This window comes from Eubalaena glacialis, chromosome 12 (assembly GCF_028564815.1).
Source record: "Eubalaena glacialis isolate mEubGla1 chromosome 12, mEubGla1.1.hap2.+ XY, whole genome shotgun sequence".
Lineage (NCBI taxonomy): Eukaryota > Metazoa > Chordata > Mammalia > Artiodactyla > Balaenidae > Eubalaena > Eubalaena glacialis.
Genome location: NC_083727.1, coordinates 640,955 through 664,246, shown reverse-complemented (window position 1 = coordinate 664,246; position 23,292 = coordinate 640,955). Strand labels below are relative to the sequence as shown.

The 23,292-nt window shown below is 48.2% G+C and overlaps 1 long non-coding RNA gene across 3 annotated transcripts in view; it reads right to left on the bottom strand.

Moving 5' to 3' along the window:
- The window catches only part of LOC133102374 (uncharacterized), a 79,682-nt gene that overhangs the window by 19,145 nt on the left and 37,245 nt on the right, over positions 1–23,292 (bottom strand). For all 3 annotated transcript variants that reach the window (XR_009702932.1, XR_009702931.1, XR_009702930.1), the window contains 3 exons: positions 22,783–22,880; positions 15,999–16,192; positions 617–714 (listed from right to left, as the gene is read on the bottom strand). This is a non-coding gene — a long non-coding RNA (uncharacterized LOC133102374). The remainder of the gene's footprint in view (positions 1–616; positions 715–15,998; positions 16,193–22,782; positions 22,881–23,292) is intronic.

Below are 23,292 nucleotides of genomic sequence, written 5' to 3'. Positions count from 1 at the left end.
TATATGTATGTATCACTGTGTGTATATATATATTTGTACACATATATACATCTCACTGTAATATGTATCATTGTGTGTATACATATATGTGTGTATATACATACACATCTCACTGTTGCATGTATGCATCACTGTGTGTGTGTGTGTGTGTATATATATATACATTTGTGCACACATGTATATACCTCTCACTGTTACATGTATGCATCACTGTGTGTATACATATATGTGTGTATACACACATCACTGTTACATGTATGCACCACTGTGTGTATACATGTGTGTACATACACATGTCACTGTTACATGTATGCATCACTGTAGTCTAACAGCTAAGTGATCAATTACCTCCCTGTCATTTCCAACACTCAGGAGTCACATGTAACAGAGGAAAGACCAGCACCTGCTTTTTTATCATTCCAAATTATGTGACCTTTTCTGTGTATAAATCAGACTTTTCTTAGATTGGTCAATGTGAACAGATTCACCACAACCTTGTCTTATTTGGAAAAATGAGATCAAGCTGAGTTTATAATGAGCTTTAATAAAAGTACATTTTATATGGTCTGTCTAGCCTTGGCCCCAGCTGCAATCTGAAAAGCAGAAGGAGCCTTACCTCAGGGTTCTCAGGTCCCAAAGTTTTATCCCATCACCAATGGCTGTGGTTGCAAAAAGATTATAAACCTGGGATTGCTGGGTCATAAATGACGATCCCTGTAATTGTAAGGGAAAAATCAAGATGTATTATTTTACAGGCTGAATTAATAAATGTTACACTATATCTAACAACATTGAATCTAAAGTAAGAAATTAACAAAAAGCTTTTTCTTCTTACTTATAGAAATTTCAGAACTGGACTCCAAAAACTTCCTATGAATAATTGCTAATGGTACATTTTGACCTCAAGAACTACTGATGTACTTTTTCTCTATATGTAATCCCACCGAAAGATATAGAACTACAAATGGTAAAAGATCAAAAGACTAATATTAATGCACCAAAATTTATGTTTTTAAAGTATAGGTCATAAGCCATATTCAATAAATTATCTGAAAGATGGCCTTACTAAGGCATTTGAAGTTTGAGGTCAGTTATTAGTTTTCTGATTATCAAACCCTGAGACACCCTGAGCAGGTGCCTGTGATGGTGACTTGGGTGAAATCTAGCTTGTGTCACTGCAGACGCTGATCCTTTTGAGGACCTGACCATCTGGTCACCAGAGCCCTCTCTGGCACTCTCGCCTTCCCCGTGCTGCCATCAGAAGAAATGCTGTCACGATTTTAAATGTCTCGTAGATTGAAACTGAACTGAACTCCATCTACAGATTCATTTGGCCCCAAACATTACTTAAATAGAGTGTGGTTCATAACAATTTCCATCTTCCTTCTATGTCAAGAACATCCAAATATTAAGACAAATTTAATGAAGTATATCCAGAAGCATTTATGCTTAAAGTGTATACATGCCTACAAGTGATTCTTCATTTGCAAACAGGAAATAAAGCCTTATATAAATTTGATAATAAGAATAACAAACAAATATACATTGAGTATTAACTCTAAACACTTTACTTTTCATCCTCTTAACAAACTTGTGGAGTATAAACTATTTTATACTCATTTTCAGAGGAAAAACATGACACACAGAGGGGTCCATTCACTGCCACACAGCTACTAAGATCAACACAGCTTAGTGTTCAACAAACTGAGGCTAGGTTAAGATAGCTCATCACATAAAAAAAACAGACACTGGACAAACATTTAGAAATTATCTACTAAATGCTGGGCACTCTGCAAGGCCCTGAGTATAAAAGAACAAAGCACAGATCTAGTTTAATAGACAGATGAGTGTATAGTTACAAGAGCTTACAATATTACCAGTTTCTTGAAACTGAACAGTAACAAATGGAAAAAAAAATAATAAATAAACCAGAAACAATATACAGTGATCAAACCTTTCAAGGGAAAAAAAGAACAGGATTAAAAAAATTTTCTGATCAATCCAGTAGAGGCTGAAGTGGAAAAAAATGAAGCCAAGAAAATTCATGATAAATAGAAAGTGCATAAGTTTTTTAAAAAAAGATTAAAGAGAAAAACAAAATAATATCAAATGATGAGTCATCATAATAATTTCAAACAGACTAAACTCCACAAAGATTCTTAAGATGGATTTCAATAAAAACACTTAAAATACATTAATTTTAAAGGTTGAAAGTGAAGAGTGGGGGGGAACAACAGCATACGCTAAGTAAAAGGAAGCAAGATTGATTGTATAAGTACCAGAAAAAATAGATAGAAAGCAAAGTACACCTAATTAGAAATAGTTTCTGAAAGTGATAAAAAGAACAACTGCACATAAAAATATATGACATCTGAACTTAAATAGACCTAATAACATGGCCTGTAAATATGTAAAGCAAAAATTAATAGAATACAAGAAGAAACTGATATAATTTCAATTACAGTGGGAGATGCTAATACATTTCTCTCACTAATTAAAAAACAAGCACACAAAAATTAGAAAAACTTGAATAATTTAATACAATTAATAAGGTTGGGCCAATGGACATCTATGCAGACACACACCCAGTAGTTAGCAAGAACACGTGCTTTCCGTACACACATGTAATATCTATAAAAATGAACCAGAGAGCCAAGTTTCTCAATAAATACAAAAATCTCAACCGATACCAAGAAAATTAGTGTTATATAGAGCATGTGCCCTGAACACAATGCCATAAAATTAGGAATCAGTAACAAAAAAAAATTACCAAAAAATTAGTTTATATATGTGGAAATCTAAAAGCTCAAACCTAAATAAAGCCTGGGTTGAAAAAAATCAGAAAATATTTACTGCTAAATAATAAAATGCCATGTGCTAAAACTGGCAAATTACAACTAAAGCAGCATTCAGAGGGAAATTTATAGGCTTAAATGCACATGTAAGAAATGCACAAAAATGGGTAGAATTCATACACATAATGTGGAGCGAAGATGAGGTAGCACAGGACACACAGAGGTCAGTGCCATTATGGAAAAGGATGCACACACTTAAAGAGGGCAGTGTATATTTTTGAAATGACACTTGGGAAAGATTCACACCAAATTCAGCAGGGGTCAGAACGAGAGAGAGGGTAGTTCTACCTGCATCAGTAATCATTTCTTTAAAAAAAAAAAAAAAAAAAGCAAGACCTAAAGCTAATGAAGTAATCTATTTTAAAGCAATTATATCAATTTAAGTGACTATTATTTCTGAAAATCTAAAGTTTTTGTGTGACAAAATAGTTTCATTAAAAAACTATTTAACCATAATTCAAAAAGAGTCATGTACCACAATGTTCATTGCAGATCTATTTACAATAGCCAGGACATGGAAGCAACCTAAGTGTCCATCGACAGATGAATGGATAAAGAAGATGTGGCACGTATATGCAATAGAATATTACTCAACCATAAAAAGAAACAAAATTGAGTTATCTGTAGTGAGGTGGATGGACCTAGAGTCTGTCCTACAGAGTGAAGTAAGTCAGAAAGAGAAAAACAAATACTGTATGCTAACACATATATACAGAATCTAAAAAAAAAAAAAAAAAAAAAAAATGGTTCTGAAGAACCTAGGGGCAGGACAGGAATAAAGACACAGATGGAGAGAATGGACTTGAGGACACGGGGAGGGGGAAGGGTAAGCTAGGATGAAGTGAGAGAGTAGCACTGACATATATACGCTACCAAATGTAAAATAGATAGCTAGTGGGAAGCAGCTGCATAGCACAGGGAGATCAGCTCAGTGCTTTGTGTCCACCTAGAGGGGTGGGATAGGGAGGGTGGGAGGGAGATGCAAGAGGGAGGAGATATGGGGATATACGTATACGTATAACTGATTCACTTTGTTATACAGCAGAAACTAACACACCATTGTAAAGCAATTATACTCAAATAAAGATGTTTAAAAAAAAACACTATTTAAACCTTTACATATTTTTTAGCTTTTCAATTCAAATTAGCTGTCTTGTATTACATATTTACATCCTTAAAAAACACAAATGCAAAATCTCATTCAGACACAGAAAAAAAGAGTAATAGCCAATCAGATTTTTTAAATATATAAGGATAAAACATCTGCTACAATTCTTAAAAATATCAATAAATCATAAAAAAGATTTACATACTTTCATTCTAAAAATAAGCCATTTAATGATATAAAATATAATTCAAAAATAGGAAAATATGGCCCTCACTTTTTTGTGAACTGGATGATAAAATGAGTTAAATTCTGTTTGCCCAACACAAGGAGACAGCTATAGGGGTAATTCTCAGAAGAGGTCATTACAGTGTAGCAGGATGCTTGCAAAAGAGCATCACTGACGCGTGATAAACGTGGCTACGCTTGTCAATAAGCTTAAAAGAAATTAGAAACGACCTATTTTCTATTTTACTGGAAACAGGACATTTGGGCCAATTGTGATTTGTGCTTCCCCTGAATTTGGAGTTGCAGGATGACAGGTCTTACGGGGCTGTGGTTAGTTGGAACCCTTTGATGTACACTGCGTAACTGAACAGAAATTTAAGAGAAGTTTAAGAAAACAAGCTATTAAAACATGGTGTAAACCTCCGTAACCTTAAACTCCTGTCCTTTCATTCCATCGTATACCATTCAGATGTTTATTTTCAGGAAGTAAAACCAGTTATTGTCCCATCAAAACCCCTCAGAACTGTTTTTCCCAACCTAACACCTCTCATCCAAGAGCACGCCCCGGCGAGTCCTGGAACACCACACTCGGCACTGAAAGACCCAGGGGTCTGCGGCGACTCGGGCCCTGTCCAGTCCCTGTGCGAGCAGCTGCCCAGCACAGAGGACATCCTCAGCCATTTCCTAAAGCAAATGCACTAAAACTCCTAACGAAAAGACACGCGGTTTTCAGAGAGAGGAATTCTACCCGCGCTGGCATCCCAGACGGTCACTCACGGCCCAGGAGGGAGCATCTGGCAGGAAACTTCCCAGGACCCCTGTAGGGTCACCCCCCTGTAGGGCACTGGCTCAGAGAGGTGCCCACTGTGAGGGGGCCTCACAGCACCATGTGAAGACGGGTCTCGTCACGGCCCACCTCCTGCCTGGACTGCCCCCATGCCCTCCCTGCATCGCCCCGTGGCTCTCTGGTCCAGACATGGCCACAGAGCCAGGGACCGGGAGGACAGGGGCCACGGCAGACGCTGGGCAGAGCACGTGGGATCTGGAGGATGGTCTCCTGGAGCGGCTTTGTTCTCTCCCAAGGGAACAAGGGACCCTCAGACTGCAACGGCAGGACCCACCCAGCACGGGGGACCTGGGAACACCCGCGACAGAGGGGAACCTCGGAGGCTGGTGCTGGGTCCCTGAGCAGGAGCCTGGCTGGGGCTGCCGCCAGGGTCACCGAGTGCCTGCTCTCGGGAGCGTGAGGAAGGAGCTCAGTAGAAAGGCCCCTTCACCCTCCTGCAGCCCGGCCCCGGCCCCGTCTCCCCACAGGCAGAGCCGCACCCAGAGGCTGAGCTGGGCCCCTGGCGGCACGACTGAACCATTTCCAACGTCCGCGTAGACAAGGGGATGTGCAGCACCCACACGCGTGCACTCAGGCACTGTGAGGTCACCGGCCTCCTCCTCAACCCCTCCTGATGGCCCCCCACCCAGAACAAAACCCTATGTGGCCAAGGCCCCTGAGCCCAATGGACTGACCCCTGCCCAGGTCAGGGCCCCCAGTCCAACCCCACTCCTCCGTGACCCCGCTTCCCAAGAGCTGCTCCCCCATCAGCCTGGCTCCCTTCCCCACGTCACACACCTGCGGCTCAGGTTACCTGTCAGGGAGGGTCCCCCAAGGGGCTCAGGCTCAGGGTGTCTGACCTGCGTTGAACCCACTTGCTTCTTTCTTTGTAAGACTACAAAATTCTCAAGTGTTGGGACCTTGCTGTGTCATTCACTCATGTGTCCCTGTACTTGGAACAGTGCCAAATACCAGTGGTTGCCAATAGGTATGATACAACTAAAGGGATTCATTCATAGGTAGGTTACTATACATGTGCACACGTGTGCACACACGTGCAGGCATATGCATATGTATATACACACATGTACATATACACAAAGGTGCATATGCATATGTACACATAAAGCCTACACATGTATGTGCACATGTGTGTACATGCATGTTACATGGATATACACATATGTACCCACACACTGGCCTTAAGGCAGGAGGAGTTGAAATAAACACTGACAGAGTAAACCACCCTGGGTTATTTCGACTGAATTTTTTACAGAGAAAAGAGAAGCACTTGGAAAACCAGATCTTGACAAAACAATCTCCTCAAAGTTTCATGTAAAATCCACTATTACTCATTATTTTTGTCAGAGCTATAAAAACAGGGAGCCCTTAAAAGAAGTAAGTCACTTCTTAAGGTGCATCTCCTCGGAAGGGCGCTGCAGGGTAAGCCGTGCGGGGCGAGGCGCCCGGCGCCCGGCCCTGGTCTCCGCGGGTCCGCCGGCTGTTCCTGTCCTTCTCCCGAGGCGGCCCGGCGGGCTCTGCTCGGAATCGAGCCGCACCCGGGCCCCCACTGGAGAAGCAGCGCACGGCCTGACCCGGGCGCCACGAGACCTCTGCTCCGCCAGGGCCGGGGAGGGCGCCGCCGGCACGTGCGGGACAGGCCCGCTGCGCGCTGGGAAGCCGCGCCAGCCGCCCGGGACGGGAGGTGCGCGTCGTAGCGACCCCTCGGGTGGAAGCGACACCAGATCCGTGCCGAGCCGGCCCCGGCCGCGTGGGGCGAGACACAGGAGCTCGGCTTCCCGCGTAGGACACCCAGCGCCTTCATCTAAGACAGCAGCTCACCGAGACCACACCCACGGCCCGGGCCGCGGGGTCCCTCCTGCCCGGGGCGAGGCCCCCGACGGCTCAGCTCGGAGCTAAGGAGGCGCGGCGGCCCAGCCTGGTTAAATACTGCGCCACGGGGCAAGGAGTTTAACGAGAACCAACAGTGTTTGGGAAAAAAGGCAATTTAGAAGAGAAGAACATGTATTTAAAATGCCAAAATGCCAAAACATAAAACGTTCACAGGGTGTTAAAGGGCCTATGATTGACCCCTAATGAGGTTCCAGCAGAAAGAGACTCACAGGCAGCCTTTCCGTCAAGGCTGCGGAGAACCTGAGGCAGGACAGACCCGCCCAGTGCCCCGTGGGCAAACAGAAAGCGCCTCCGCACCATGCAAATGGGCCCCTTAAACTGCCCGCGGCAGCCCTCTGGGCTCTGACCACGCAAGGCATTTTTGAGCGCCAACTCATTTTGAGCCAGGTACGGCTCTGTCCTCAAGGAGGTCGGAGTCTCAGGATCTCACGGGGAGGGTGAATCACACACCACCCCCGGGCACGGAGAGCTTTAAGGAGGCACGGCTGCTGGGCAAAGGCAGGCCCCGATTCCGACCAGACAGGCCGGGGCGGCCTCGTGGGACGGCGATGGGGCCAGGCTTGACGCAGACACAGGAGTTTGCCGCTGGTCCAGGCCGCGGAGGCAGGTGGTGGGAGGTGCAGCCTGGCCATCCGCCAGGACCTCCCGGGGGAGTGCTGGAGACGTGGAGGATGTGAGCTCATCTGTGTTCTAGAAACAGCTCCCCGAGGCTGGACGGACGGGAAGAAGCCAGCGTGGGGACCCTCACCCAGCGGCCGTCCGCCAGGCTTAAGAGCGTAAGCTCTGCGGCCAGCCGGCGCCTGAAGTCACACTCACGGCCCACAGGTCTCGGGACTTGCAAGTGCCAGGGTCTCAGCCGCCTCGTCTGTGAACTAGGATTCCTGTGAGGACACCACGCCGGAGCGTGTGGCACGTGGGGACCCTCGGTGAGCACTATTTATCACCATCTGCACCCAAGAGAGGACAGGGAAACATCTGGGGCTTGCCCTTCTTCTGTCCTGGTCAGTGCCCCTGGGGCATCTAAAACCCTCCAGGGCTTGGTGCATCTCACAGCAGCGCCCACGGTGCAAGAGAACGGCCTGGACCCAGCAGTTCGGGCCCCCTTGGATGCCCGGCCCGAGACCAGAGGGTCCACACCCACACCTGAGGAGACCAGGCAGGGATGAGACAAGAGCAGTGGCAAGAGTCCGCCTGCAAAGTTGATTCTAACTCGGAAGCAACTGGGACCTGGAGGAATTCAAAGCCAGACGTTGAAATGGTGGTGTGTGTTTTAGCAGCAGGGTGGCTGGGGAAGAGCCCGGTGCAGACGGGCTGCTTGGAGTGGCAGGAGATGGCAGCTGGGACAGGAAGGCTGACAGAGGGCGGGGCCGCACACCCCTGGACCTCCCTTCTGAGGGTGTGCACTCACGGCGGTAACACACGTCGACCCTCTTCCGGGATTTTAAATACGAGTCAGTCTGGGAACAGAGAGAGAGGCCTGGGGAGACCCGGGGACCAGGCCAGACCCTCCAATACCTGGGAAGTTGAACAGGTTAAGTCAACCTGCTTCTCTATTTTACGTACCTTCAAAGTCCCCGTAAAGTCAAGTTCTGTCTAACAATAGGAAGGACGTGGGATTCCAGCCAGACGCAGGCTTCTCTCATCTTCCAGACAGAATAAATATCCCAGTCCTCATTGCTCCACGGCGCCCTTTCCTCTCATGTTACGATGCTTAAAGAGTCAGCTTCGTATAAATGTTATTCACGCCCACATCTACCACCTTCTAGGCGGCAATTTCTTTGAAAGCAGAAATCATTTCTAATTCAGCTTCTGACCTTCTAGTGCAGGAAGCAAAATTCTGTGCATTTCTCCTTAAACTCATGGGAACAAACAAATTGTGTGAAATTAGTTGCGTATGAAGATTAAAAGTTTTCTAAGGCAGTGTCCACCAGCCTTCATAAATTTGTATTTTAAAAATGGCTTCCATTTAATGACTTTAGCATATGCTAAGAAATTCACATGCATTATCTTATTTAATCTTTATAACAGAGAAAAGTATTCTATGCAAAAGGTTAAAATATCTTCTTTTATGAAATGGAAACAGAGGAAGATGTCAGACAAAACAGCATCACATTACTTTTCAAAATGAAATAACTTCTCTGAAAATATGAGAAAAACTGGTTAGCTAAGTTTAAAAGAATTGTCTTTACCATTATTTTAAAGCCAGGGCTTTATTTTTATGTTATAAGTAAAAGAGCATCTAAAACTCCAAAATTATATTTTGCATTTTTAACTTAAACAGCTGAAACAAATTTGGGAACCAAATTGAAAAAAAATCTCACACTAAGCTCTAATATGCCAAGTTTCAATCAAGTCTTTATGACTCTGTGATAAACTCCAGAAAGAAATAAAGATTAGAACATGCAAAAAAAAAAATGTATAATGGAAATGCTGACAAGCCATTTTCCACACACAAAAATGATGACGGTGATGATGACGATAGCTTTGAAATGACCACCTTTAACAAGAGTCACGTACAATAAATTCAAAAGTTAAATGAGCAAAGAAATCTTTTTCTAATACTGTAACTCATAATACTTTAGAGACAGCAAGTGTCCGAGAGCATGGAAAGAAGTATGTTTTAAATGTAACACTTACAGCATTAAAGGAACATCACACGTGAGATTCATATTTATCTTCATGACTGAAACATTTTAACTGAAGAATGGAAATATCTGGTAAATTTAGTCAATTCTTACTGCATTATATTAACTAAAGACTCTAAGAAACTCTGCAAAAACTGATCAAATATACAACCTATGTAACATTTCAAGAGAGACACTTGGATGTTAGAAATACGTATCTTTAAGATAAATTTTACGTACTGCATTTTGAGAATAGTACATTAAACATTCTAAATGCTATTCGTCAAACTGTAACCCCTAGAGTCTGTGTGCAGACTGGTCTGTTCAAGAAACCCATTGCCCTCAGCACGTACATCTCATTTCCTGTAAGGGACTGTATCCTTTGCTTTCTGTTGGTAACAGTCAGCTGTGACTCAGGTCAGCAGATTCCAGGGATGGACAGCCATCCCGGGGGCACAAGGACCCGCGTCGGGAGGTGAATGCCTCTGCCCTTTAAGATTCTGCGCCAAGAACAGCCTGCCAATAGCTCACTGAGTTGCACTTTAATTTTTTAAAAAAAACACAACAACTAAGAAATTAGGTGGGTATTAGGCTAACAATCATTTTAAATACATGACTCAATTATCAAATTCATTTAAAAGCCCAGAAATACATAAGGTCTAATAATCAATCTGAAAGCCGATCTTGGCAGATCTTACTCTGAAATGAGCAGCGTAAGGTCACGGTTCCCAAACACAAACCCCATTCCCTCCATAAAAGACACACCCTTCCCATCACAGCCCTCCCAGAAGACACGCCAGGAGAACAGGGGTGTCACGACACACAGCCACTAACAACACGCACTCCGGTTCTGAAGTCTGCTATTTTAGTAGCCTCATGAAGTCACAAAATTCTTCAAAGGGATGCCTTCATTCATCGGGGGACCTACTGCACAGGGTTTAAAATATTTTTGTTCTGTTCTTTATGCAGTAAGATCCTGTTCAAAAGAAGGAAGATGCAGAAAAATACTCTTTACTTCCACAGCTCTCAGCAAGCGGATAGCGGACAGCATTACATAAACCAGGAAAATCCCCTCCTATCATCGTTGAAAACGTCCTAATCAATTAGCCTCCAAGGGTAAAACGTGGGGCAACGTCAAGCTAGGATCCTTCCTGGGCCCTCAGGGCTCTCATCCAAGAGCAGGTGCCCACAGTGAGGAGAGGGCGCTTGGCCCCAGTAGAGGGGGCCCCTCGTCCCAGGCGGCCTCCCCGGCCTCTTGCCCGGCCCACGTCCCGAAGCTCTGCCTCTGGGCCACACGCAGGAGCCATCCAGACTGAGCTCCCAGGACACGGACGTGGAGCCCCAGGCCTGCCCCCCAAATCGGGGGTCCCCCGCTGCACCCCGACACAGCCTGACTCTGGGTCCAGGGCGTCCAGCTCCCACTCACTGAGAAGGACGCTGGAACAAAGTCCATTCGAGAGAGTTCAGCCCCGCGGTCCAGAATCTGTGTTCTGTCCCCATGCACACCAGTTACAAAAGCTCACAGATTATCAGACTGTGCCTCCCCTATTACACAGAAACTTAAAGTAAACCTGGAATAACATACTGAAACTGTGGATAAGAGAGTCCTTTTAAGCAATATGGTAAGACGTCACTGAAATAAAGAGGATACCCTTGAATCATAATGCAGATTTCAGAAGGCATTATACATTAAACCCTTAATTTAGAAAGCCATTCCAAATATATCAAACATCAAAATTGTAGCTGTAGTCCTACAAGCAAAAGTTTTGTTCACAAGTCTCTTAGTTGTTCTTTTGGGTAACAAAGTGTCTTCTGAACTAAACTGTGAGGCAATGAATTCATTGAAGTGGCCACCTCCTCAACTCCCCGATTTTCAACCCTCAGCTGTGAGTATTTTTAAACACGTCCTCTGTCGAGACAGACTAGCTACATCCCACAGAGAGAACCTGCGGATTCACAAAGGCTGCTTCGCATTCCTGCAGAATCTCCACGGCTGTCACCCAGTGCACCTAGCGCTTGAAACACCCAAACGCTCCACCACGTTTTAAGTGAAAATGGATTACCAGTAAAATCAAAAACTGGGCCCATAGACTAATCAAAGACAAAAGTGTAAACATTAACATTCGATACAGAATTAAAATGTCTTCTAACGTCAAACATCAAGGCTTAGAAGAATTTCATGCCCAGTAAAAACTACCGTTGAACCTGGCAGCAAACTGATTGCACTGCACCTTTGCATCTGCTAAACACTTTAAGCAAAGTTGACAAAGGCTGTGCACTGTCAAAACTCACTCGCTTTACTCTGACAAATTTGGTGACGGGACGAGAACGGGCTCCCGCCGTGATGGCGGCACTGCAGCCGCACTGAGGGCGAAACCTCCAGGGTCCTGCTCCACCCAGCAGCAACCACGAGGCCCGCGACGCGGTTGGGAACTCCTTCCAACCAGAGACGCACAGATGGATGATTAGGTACGATTCTGAGGCCCCACAGGAGAGGCCTGACCACAGCCCCTCCCCTAGCTGATCCCAGGCAACTGGCCGGAGCCAGTGGGTGCACTGCTCAGATGGTGGGGAGACCCGGGTGGTATGGATTTCCAGGTGGGAGACCAAGAGTCTACTTAGAGGTAAGTGAGGCTGCAGATGTCAGACACCGCAAATCAGAGGTGGAACGGCCGTCCGGCACATAGGTACTGAGCTGGAAGACAGGTCTGAGCCAGAGGTTAGACGGCGAGGCCGTGGGCGGGACAGACCCCAGGCACGGGCTGCACACGTGAAGGACAAGCCCTCGACACAGCACGTGGTGGGTAAACTTCATCAATGTGGCATAGGAGGGACAATGTACCAACGACCCAACCTTCAATGTTTAGCCCAGAGCACTGTCTTAAAAAGTATATGTGGGAGGGCTTCCCTGATGGCGCAGTGGTTAAGAACCCGCCTGCCAATGCAGGGGACATGGGTTCGAGCCCGGGTCCGGGAAGATCCCACATGCCGCGGAGCAATGAAGCCCGTGGGCCACAACTACTGAGCCTGCGCTCTAGAGCCCGCGAGCCACAACTACTGAAGCCCGCGTGCCTAGAGCCCACGCTCCACAACAAGAGAAGCCACTGCAGTGAGAGGCCCGCACACGGCAACGAAGAGTAGCTCCCGCTCGCCGCAACTAGAGAAAGCCCGCGCACAGCAACGAAGACCCAACGCAGCCAAAAATAAATAAATAAAGTAAAATAAATTTTTTAAAACAGTATATGTGGCAGAAAAGTATAGAGTAGAAAGAGTACTAGATTCAATAATAAACCCAATGCTAACACCAAAATATGCAGAAATCCTCACTAAAGGCCAGAATAATCAGAATGACCCATTTCTGCTAGGTGTTTTTTATTTGGTTGGTTTGGGGTTTTCTTTTAGCAAAAGGTTCTACCATAAAAATGTCACATTTCCAACCAAAATATGCTAGAACCTGTAACACCTTGTATCAGTCCTTCTGAAATTTCAAGTACAACACTTTTCAAAAGAATTTGACTTAGACCTTTGAATAAATTAAAAGTGTATAAAATGAGTTTCTGAAGCTCAGAGCTTTGCTTCTAAATAAATTAAAATCAGTGCTCTTTAATTTAAAATCAGGATGTTAGCCACAAAAGCTCAAAACTTAAAGTTTTGGAATCAATTTCCTATTCAGCAGCAACTGCTATAATTTTTGCCACCTTCCACCTGAGACGGGGTGAACTGTTCAGTTCGTCACAGGATGCACATACTAAGTGCAGCAGTTTACTTTTTAAATGTACTAAATTACTATGTTATTTAATAGACCAGAAGCATCAGGTTATATCACCCTGCTGTATGTCATATGCTCTACTGCCTCCAGTTTTATTTTTCCTTTGAGGCTCTTTTCACTACTGAGATGAAGCCATTACACAAAGGACTAAGAGCTCCCCGAGTTCCCGGCGCTCAGCCCAAGCCTGGAGCTTGGACCCTCAGCACGTGCTTTTGCTGGAAGGGCAATAGTAAGGATGTGACGGGAGGACAGCAGGAGAAAGGATACAGGAATAAAAATCATTCGCTGCTGATAAGCTAGTCATCTGCTGCTGCATCTGTCATGGGGAGCCTGAAAACAGGTGTGCACCTGCTCTTCTGTTTATACCTGGAAGAGAATGAAATATGATCCATCATTTTGTTTCCCTTTCACTACAGCTAAAGATTCTACCTTTAAAAAACTTGAAAATAAAAAAAAAAGTTTTCATGCCACTTAATAATCATTTTACTAACACTAAAGGAATAAGCAAGTCGACTACCTAAATTATCCTTTAGGTGACTCTAGTTTTTCCTTTAGTAAAACTTCATGAAAAAATATTAGTTTAATATATAGCCAAGTGGAATTCATCCCTATCTATGAGAAAACAAATTTTTCTCCTAATTCTAAAATAATTTTGTATACTTAAGGAGACATCCAGCGGGTTATAAGTTATCTTTATTTCCATTTAAACGTAAGTTTTTAATATTTTCTAAAGGAACATAAGTAGTTAGCATTGGCTTAATAAACATATGATCTTAACCTCATAACAATATTTCATAAAGGAAAGGAACCCACTATCAACCCCAGGACGTGATCGTGGCCCGGGGGGGCGAGGACGGAGCACACGCAGGTACAGGTGGGCGATCGGCCAAAGTCGGGGGCTCCGTGTCCGAACCTCTCAGGCAGCTGAGGTGAGGATGAAGCAGGCCATCAGCCCGTCCCGTCCACAGGGAGGTAAATGCCAGTCGGGGGTCTGGGGCCGTGACAGGCAGAGCCAGGCACAGAGTGGGCCCCCAGAGGGGTGACACAGAACGCAGGGACAGGCCTCGGTCTCAGGCCCAGGGAGGGTGACTCAGGGAACCAGTCCCCAGTCCCCAGAGAAAGGGCCACACGCAGACTCAAGGGACAAGACAGGCCAAGTCGCGGGGGCGGTTTGGGAATGAAGCTTGATGACTGCAGAGACTCCATAAACCCCTGTGCCTCCTGCTGTGAGCCTGCCCGGAGCCAGCAGGACGGCTAAGGAGACCGAGAGCAGTCATTCAACCTGGACAGAACAGCCCAGGAAAGGGTCTCGGAAGAAGAGTCACGTGACCAAGGGGTGTGCAGACACCCCTGCCGGCGGTGGGTTAGGGCGCAGGCGTTCCCAGCCCAACCCCACACCTGCGCCAGAGCCGAGGCGTCCTCAGTGCGCGTGGCCCACCACGCTGTGTGCCCACCACGAGTCAGGCCCGAAGTGAGAGAAGGGGGAGGGTAAGAGGCAAGCAGCTGGCATGACTCGCCACAGTCTGATGTTTACATACAAACCCAGACATCCCTAAGACCAGTGCCACCCTGACACCCAGTGTGCTCCTGGGGGTCCCAGGCCTGCAGGCCTAACCAGGTCTCCCCTTCATCCTGCTGTGAGAAACATAGACACGATGCCTGGAGCTACAGCAGCCACCTTGCTCTGTAGAGTGAGAAGCAGTGGGACAGACCCACACAGCAGGGGGTGGTGGGCAGCTCCGGGTGGAATCACTGAGCCTCCCCCCGCCAGGAAACGCCACTGGTGTGAACATGGTGAGCGGCTAGTCGGTAACAGGAAGGAAGTCGGCTGGTGGACCCCAACCCTGCAGAACGCAGGACAGGAGAGACCCCGGACACAGCCTTCCAGGGAAGGGCGAGCCCGCCCCCAACGGGCGCGGAGCAGCTGCAGAAGGTGAGTCTGGAGATGCCCAAGCGCCCCCCACAGGCCCGCCGCCAGACGTGAGCAGGGAGGAGACCCAGGGCAGAACCACTGGAACAAGGCGAAGGCGGAAACAAGCCAGGCGTCCGTCACCAGGGAACCGGGAAGAGCTGTGGCACCTTCCTGTCGCCTGACACGTCCCAGCAGGTAAACCCACGGACAGCAGCCACGCTCACAAGCGCGGCCATAAGCACGAAAGGCGCGTCACACGCGACCCCTCCATCAAACCACAAGGACACCTGGATGCGCAGCAAATACAGAGCAGGGACGGGAAGCGAGCACGCTGGTCTCGGGAAGAGGAAAGGGGGGAAACGGGGCTCGGAGGGGAGGCCTCCGATTTTCTCTGCAAGGTTCCGTTTCCTCACAAAGTTTTGAAAACAAAGACAGTAAAGCATTAATATCTGCCAAAGTCAGGTGTGGCCAGGCAGGTGTTTAGTAGCCCACACACACGTACATGTGTGGATATATATGAAATATTCCGTAATTTCAACTTATTATGAACAGTAACGGTTCTACATACGAAATGAGTTAAATATGTTGCTGAGCCAGGGTGATGACCCCCTCTCCTGAGCCCCAGCCACGGGCAAGGTCACCCCAAGCCCCGGGGCGGCCCCACAGGGAATCTCCACGTGTGGAGAAGGGGGCTTTCTGGTAACAGGACGCTACTATCACATTTTGGATGGCGTTTGCAAATGTAAACACTTTATTTACACATACCTCCTTGTTGAAATGCGGCGCCCCGAGTCCAGAGAGGACAGGCCCGAGAGGAGGCGACTGCCTTCACACGGCGCCTTTGCTGGTGTCGACGTGATGCTCAAGCAGCTGAGACTCAAGGCCGAGGACGACAAAACAAACACGTCTATGTAATAAAACTGCACAGACTATACAGGCTTAGGAAATGTGTCTTTGCCCTGCAATGAAAATCATAATCATTACTAACAAAATAAATGTCAATAAAAACTCCACTGCTCTAAATATGAAATCCTTTCATCTTAACACCAAACATCTATTTATTCTAAATGTATAGAATGTACTTTGTTAGAACCAGCTTAGTTTTTGGTTCTTCTTCCTGACTTTCTAAAAGATGTTACATGATTAAAATTTTACTGTAATGAGTGTTTTGAATTCTGGCCGTTTAAAAACTCTAAAATAACTGGACAGTAAACATATTCAAGCCAAAATTCTAAACCTGTTTTAAAACATAGCTCTGAGGTGTCTGCTGCCTCATTGCACAGCCCACGTCACAGGGTAGAAGTTGATAGGACTAAGGGTCTAAAACAATTTCCCTCTCTCTTCACTGCTGCCGAGCGCCTCGCCCTGCAGAGGCCTGGGAACTAACCAACTTTCCCTTCCTGATTAGTTTCCCCAGGATTCAGTCCCTTTTTACAACAAGACTCATAGAAAATAAATGCTAACAGCTTTCTTGAAAATCTGCTTTTTGCCAGCACATAATCTGATGAATCAAAGCCGCGTCTCCTGTCATCACCTCTTTTCCTGTCGTCTTCCTGCCCCCCTTTCCCATTCTATTTCCAAATGATCTCCTATAAGTTCACTGAAACAAGGCATTTTTTTCCCCAGAAGGTACTTCCTCCACATAGTATCCCTTGGGCATATTTTCACCTGTACTATAAAATCACATTGAACTTATATTTAAATTATTCCAGTATTTTAGTGTTAATCGCTCTGTCATTTTTAGGCCACACAAACGAAAGGCTTATTTAACTGTGTGTACGTGTGCATGTGCACACATGTACGTACTTGTGTGCTGTGCGTGCATGCATGTCACATATGTGCACACACACACACGCACAGGCACGCACATGCAGAAGAAAGTCCTGAACCATCACCGATCACTGTCACTGTGCTGCCCAGCTGGCCAGCCTCCTGGTTAGGGTAGGAGATGGGGACCCTGGAGAAGCTCTGCTCGGACAGCGGACTGCCCGACAGTCTCCCCGGGGTCACCATTACCAGACGCAGTGCCAGCTCTGTCCTGCGGACCGACCACACCTTCAGCGTCCGTCCCAGGAAGCGGACAGTGCTCACTGCTCCGTCGTGACCTGAGGGGGACAGAGCAGGAAGGAAGGGCCTAGTACCTTCATCCAAAACACCAGAACCGCACCTCATCCAGGAAGAAGCAACGCTGGAAACCAGAGGCATTTCCGAGCCAAGCAGCCCAGGGGAACCAACACTCAAGGAGGTAGATTTTACTTTACTTTATTTAAAGGCTAAATATGGTTTCTGAAGAAGGTGTTGAACTGTGACGTAACCCATCGGCTTGACCAGCAATTACAGCATCAGAATAACTAAACTTGCAGATAACGGACCGGTTATCACTTACTGCATCCACCCCCCCTTTTTCAGGAAAAGAAGCGTCTGCTCAGGAAGGGGAAAGGCAGTACTGCCAGGTCATGCAGCTGGCCAGCGCGACGGCCGTCCAGACGAGGGGTCCCGCGCCCCGTCGGGCCCAGCGCTGGGCTGCCCGGCCCGTCAGCTCCGTCCTGATGAAGCGGCGGGAAGCGCTGTGCCTTCTGTCTGGGCCCCGTCCCGCCCCGCCCTAGCGACCACCTCGAAAGGCCTTCGCAGCGGCGGCGGGGAGGGGCACCCTTAAAATCACCCCCAGACGCTGCCACCGCCTGCCGCGCTGAGGAGCCCGTGCGGCGAGAGGCTTCTTGGAGGTGGGTTCTTGGAGTCTGGGAAATGAAAACTGCGGTCCTGCGAGAAGTGGTGCGAAACGGAAAGAGGGCAGGGCTGGGCTGCCCACTAGACTCCGCTGGGTGCGCGGGCGGGCGACGGGGAGACACACGCGCGAGAAAACCAGCGATGCTCCCTGTGCTGCAGCAAAGCTGCGCTTCTGAGCCGCTGCCACGCGCTGGGAAGGGCTCCCGCCCCACGTCCTGGGCGCCGTGATCCTGGGCGACCCAAGGCCCCAGATCTCCCGAGTCTGACACTTCGTGGCTGAAATCGCAGGGCTAGGAGACATCCTTGCCGTCGCAAGGGGCTCACCACCAGCAGCCTGTGCTCAAGTGGGCTCGGCGTGTGAATTACAGACGGTACTTTAGAGATTAGACAGTGAGTTGCAACATCACCACATCACACTTGTCAGAAAACTAACAGGAAGAAACGGAAACACCGGGAAAGATGTACAAGGGCGCATTGCAGCTCTGTGACATGACCTCGAGAAAACTGAGAGCTGAAATTTACCGAGCAGAAAAATATCCGAAATGGCTTTGCTGCCCTCTGGTGTAAGTTTCCGGGAGCTCCGCCGAAGCACCAAGGCCGGAGAAGGGGCGGCACCTCGGCACTTCCTCAGGACGCCGCGCCCCCGCGCCCCCAGCGCAGAGACGGCGCTGCGGGCCCCGCCTGGGCGCCGAGGGCCCGACACCGTCCCTTCGGGCCTCCAGACGCGCCCCCGTCGCGCTGAGCGGCCTTTCCCCGCACGTCAAACGAGGGCGCTCGCACCACCGCCACCTCCCCAGGCGGCGAGAGGCCGCGGGGCCACGCGCGGTGGATTCAGCGGGGCCCCCCGTCATCCACGGCGGAGCGGGACACCCTCCTCTCGTCCTCCCAGCCCTCCCACCACTGACTAGCATCCCTCCCCGGCTCCCGACGGCGCGGCTGCGGTACCCAAGCAGGCAGGGGCGCCGCGGAGCAGACCCCGCAAGGAGCCTGCCCGGCGCCTCAGGACAGACCCCCAACTCCCGGTGACAACAACGGGACCCCAACGGGACCTTCTCCTCCAAGCTCCGCCTGGGCACACGAAGCGCGGAGCCGGAGGCCTGTGCAGACGCGTGGCCTCGGGGTGAGCGCCGGGACCCAGGGACCCCAGCCAGGACGCGCTTGCCTCTGTGTCCACGTGGCACACACGTCTTCTCTCGCCTCCGAAGACCGATGTGCCGGGTGTGGGCGGGGACGCGCTCTAGAAACAGAGTGCGCAGGACACAGAACCCAGGCCCGCAGTCCTCTCTCCCCCAGGGAGGACGCTCCCGCCCGAGCGAGGGGCAGGACGGACGGTGGGCGGACAGGGACGGGGCGCGAGGTCCCCACCAACAGGAAGGGCCACGGGAAGGGGGCCAGCTCAGCAGCGCCCAGACAGACGGACTCAAGACCCAGAAGCAAGAGTTCTCAGCTCAGTTGCATCCTTTTATAAGAATTCGTTTTCATACAATTCCATGATACTTAATGAAATTTTACTTTAATCTTCCGAAGTGACTGACCCCAGGATCTGGCTTTACACCCCTTGCCCTCAGCCCGACATGAGAGGGGGTGGGCCGCCAAGGGACGCGTTCAGACCCACCCAGCCTTCCCCGCGTCTGCTCGGTGCCAGGCGCAGGCTAAGAGGAGGCATGGAGCCGGGCTCCCCACGTCCCCGGGCCGGACAGCTGCGTGTGGTGGGAAACGTTCTAAAGCCTAAAGCATAAACACAGACCCCGTCAGTAAATTAAATATCATTGTGATCTGTGGTTTTCACACAGGACACACCACCTGCCTGTGCTCTCAGAGGTCAGGTCCTCCAGGAGGGAATTTTAATTTAGCACCTAATACTGACCACAATCAAATTATCCAGAATGCACTTTTCTTATTTCTCTTAGACGATGATGGAAACAAAAACCCATTTTCCTGCCTTCCAGGTAAGCGCTGAGAGACCAATCCTATTTTCAAAGCTGAAATATATGCCCATTAACCAACTACCCGCATGGGGTAAAATGCTGTGCTGATAACAGGAAAGGTGGGTAATGATGACTCTTTTCCCCAAAATGGAAATAGAGCACATTTTGAAAATGCGAGCTGGACTATCCACTGCATTTTCTTAATTCAGCAGAAGCCCTTTTGCCAACAATAAAATCCACAGAGAGACGTCCACAACCAACGCAATCACCGTGGACACCCATCATGGGGGCTGCCCGGTGTATGCGCACGAGGGGCCTTAAGAGCGCACTCCCGACACAAGCACTGAGCCCGGCGGAGCCACGGGACGTCCTGGAATTACGTGGGCTGGAGGCTGCGTGGGTGAGGAAAAGAGACGCTGCAAGAAGCACGCCCCCCGGGCCCTGGTCTGCCCTTGGGAAGGGACGCTCCTTCACTCTGTCCGGAGCCGGCTGCAGACTCTGGGAAGAGCCGAGGCCGGGAACCCGGAGAGAGGCCGGGGCGTGCTCTCATCCACTGCCGGGTGTGGCCTCCCCGCCGGCCGGGGCCCGTGACCCCCCGTTCCTCCTCTATAGTTCACAAAAACACACGCACTAGCAAAAGATTTTTTGTTTTTTCGGTTGTTGTTAAAATACCTACCAAGTGTAAGTTTTGAAGCAAGCAGCATCAGGAGTCTCACGAAGAGGGGCGAGATCTCAAGGTTTAGGGCCAGGAACATACAGGTCCCAGTTACAAAGCCAAAGCGGCGTAATTTTAACATCATCGCCCTCATCTCAAACCTACTTGCTTAGAAAAGTTCTTTGCCTTGTTCCGTTCATAAAAATGTTTATTTACAAATGCTACTAACTTCCAAACCATGTTTCTGTCCTGTCTGTAAGACGACTTCACTCCCCCAAAACCTCGGGGCCCCTGCCACAAAGATGCCCACAGTTCTGGTCTCACGAATTACACTCACCCTTCTTGGTCTAGCAGAGCTCAGTGGAATCTGGTTTGTTAAATCTCATCATTTCATTCCCCAGTTCAAGCCATGGTTCTAGTCTGTCCTCGTCTTGAAGGGAACAAGAGTTGCACTTAGCAACTAATAACAGGACCATAATGAGGCCGAAACCATGCCCCATAGGATTAAAAAGCCTGTCCTGAAACCATGCCCACAGGGTTAACAGAAATGGGTGACCAACAGAAACCCTTGAGCTCGTCCTACAGAACAGCAGGTGAGGGAAGAGCTGGTCAGGACCCTCACTGGTAACGCGTCCCGACCAAGCTCGCCTTATCTTTGACTCCCTAGCCACCTCTATAGACAACGCCTCTGACGTACGGGTCCCATGGTTACGAGGGCTTCAGTCCCCACCCTTGGGGAGCGAATCTGAGATGTGCTCTCCCATCTCGTCATGAATAAACCCATGGCATCTCAGTGTCTGGCAAACGGACCTGGTTTGGTAACAAGACCCACTCATAAATCCACATGAACTAAAATTCTACATTTTACCTGAAAAAACAGCAGGTGTCCCATTAAGATCGTCATTGAAGACCAGGGACAAGTGGCTGGCTAAGCCACAGGCCAGCAACTGTCCATCTCCTGCTTAAAAACGTGAGAGGAACTCCTTATAAATCATAACCCAGAGGAGTCACACTTGCGGCAGATAAAAGGTAGAATCTCCAGTTAACCTGATGCTCGTTTTCTCAGCTAGTGAGGAAACCTGAAACAGGTAACAAAAGTGTTTCCCCATCACCGGGCACCGAGGGCCCACCGGGTGCCTCACGTCGTGGCCCGACTTCTTCTACAGTGAGGAGCCTGAGGGCTGGGAGCCGAGGGTCATGCCCAGGACGCAGGTCTGAGCCCAGGCCGCCCACTCAACGGCTCTTTAAGAGGCATACTCAGCTAAGCCGTTCCATTTGAATAGTTCCCTAAAACAAGGGAGAAATGAGTTATAGATCCCCCAACATTCAAACTTGAGGGCCCACTTTTTAATCACACACTCCGTAAGCCAGCATGTTGAGTATCACAAAAATATTCAGTTTACTGATAACAGTACATATCTAATTTCCTAAAATTATTCAAAAAAATTCTTTGGCTAGAATTATATGAAAAACAGAAGGAAGTGAGCACAGTTATAAATAACCGTAAGCTTTAGGGATCTGCTCTGCACAGATGGCTGGCTGGTCAAGCACTCACGGAGGTTAGGGTGAGGGGGTGCTGGTGCACAACAGACTCTGGGTTGGGAGCAAAGGCATGTTCTCACCTGTAAGCAAATCTAGGGACCAGAAATGATGTTTACTTCTGAAAAGAAGAGCTCAGAGTGAAGCTGCCTGGGTGAAAACTGCCTCCCGACTCTTTCCAAACTTCACCGAGAAAATTGCTGAGGTCCCAGAAAGGAATTAAAGGCATTCTGATGCACTTGACATCAGAGTGCTGCCACGAGGCCAAGAGTGCCCGGCCCTGAGTGCCCTACTCCACCTGGGGGAGGAAGGGCTCAACCCATTGAGGAACCAGAAGACCAGGCCTCCAGGGGACAGTTGGTGGCTATTTTGCAGCTTCTCTTTGTCTATGAATAAGCGTCTATGTGCAGCCCTCCTGCCAGGTTCCCTTGGAGCTTATGGAGGAGATGTGGCCACACACACGGGGTGCAGACCTGGGCCCAGAGCTCGTGCTGCAGGAGCTGCGGGGCACACGCAGACGCTCTGGGCTAATTCTAATAACGTACCGGGGGAAGTGAGTTCTGATTTTAATCTCGACTCAAACATTGTCATGTGACTTCAAGTAACCAAGATTTTAAAAATCTGTTTAAAATGGAACAGTGGGCAGAATAAGAGACTCTTCCAAATGCAAAGAAGCACGGCTCCGGCTGGACTAGTGTACCTGAATACTGAACACAGAGCATGGCAGCTTGGTCGTGGGCCACGGCAAACTGCTTGCTGAGCCTGCTTGACAGAGGACTCTCCAATGGGTACTTCTTCCTTTAAGGAAGATAAGAGAAAATAATTGAGATAGTCCAAAGTGGCATTAGAAATAAAAAATAAACTAGAAACAAGGTGAATGTTTCCCTATTTACATATATAACTTTATTCCATAAAATTTATATATATGTTTACATAAATTTATATATATAAAAACTCTTATTCAAAACCATGAAATACCACCTATATGCTGCCTACAAGAGACCTACTTCAGAGCTAAAGACATACACAGACTGAAAATGAGAGAATGGAAAAAGCTATTTCATGCAAAGGAAACGACAAGGACACAGGAGTAGCAGTAATCGTATCAGACAAAACAGACTTTAAAACAAAGGCTGTAAAAAAAAAAACCAGAGAATGGCATTATATAACGATAAAGGGAGCAATACAAGAGGATATTATACTCATTAAC